This window comes from Cynocephalus volans, chromosome 3, assembly GCF_027409185.1.
Source record: "Cynocephalus volans isolate mCynVol1 chromosome 3, mCynVol1.pri, whole genome shotgun sequence".
Classification (NCBI taxonomy): Eukaryota; Metazoa; Chordata; class Mammalia; order Dermoptera; family Cynocephalidae; genus Cynocephalus; species Cynocephalus volans.
Window position 1 is genome coordinate 108,929,219 of NC_084462.1, and position 1,052 is coordinate 108,930,270.

Genomic DNA, 1,052 nt, shown 5'->3' on the forward strand with positions numbered 1-1,052 from the left:
TAGCTCAGTTCTGTTTTTTGTTTTGTTTTTTGGTGGCTGGCCGGTTCGGAGCAGTTCTGTGTTTTTGATATGTCAATATCTTCATTTAAAAATCCTACAGGGTTCGGATCCCCATACTGGCCAGCTTCCAAAAAAAAAATTCTACGGTTACATTTACTTAGTTATATATTTAAAAAATTATATGAAATTGGTTTTGGCAGAAAATAGGGGATGGATGTTTACCATATCTAACACAAAGACTATTTAATGTGGAAGCAAGAACTTTCCACAGGGAATCGGGAGACCTGGGTTCTGATCCTAAAGCTACTACTAACTAGGGATGGAATTTTGGACAAGTCATTTAATTTCAGTGAACACCAGGTACATCTTTTGAAAAATGGTGGGATTGGAAAAAACATTAAATGATTTTCAAGGCTTCTTCCATATCTATGATTTTGGGTTTCTGTAGAGTAGAAGGGAAAATGTACAAGCTGAGACCATACTGTCATTCATCATTCCTGTTTCCCTTAAGTAAAATGTGTCCCAAGTGACTCATGGGTGGTCTTTTATATCTGGTCTCCACTACCTCCTCTTGGCTCCACTCTGTCTCACAGTAGACCGTTAAGAAAGAAATAGATGGTTCCATTTTTCATTTTTGGTTTTCTAAGATTGTTTTTTCTAATTACAAATTGGTATATGAATTAGTCCAGAAAACTTGGAAAACAAAAAAAGTATAAAGGCAACACACACACAAATATTCATAACTTCACCACTCTAAAAAACTCACCACTGTCCTATTACTTTTCTAACTGTATATATATTTTTTAATTTTAAAAAAATGGTATATCAGTGCGCAGATGGGTGAATTAAAAATGATACAACAGTCTGCAGTCTGCTTTTTTTATTTTGTAGGTATATGTACTTCCTAACAACCAATTTGAAAATACACAACGATATGCCCACGTCCCAATAAGCTATCAGAAGCTAAGCAAACATTGTTATGTAGATTTTGGAACAGCTATAATTATATTATGTCCCAGATTGTTTTACTCTTTCTCTTTATCTGCTCCAGA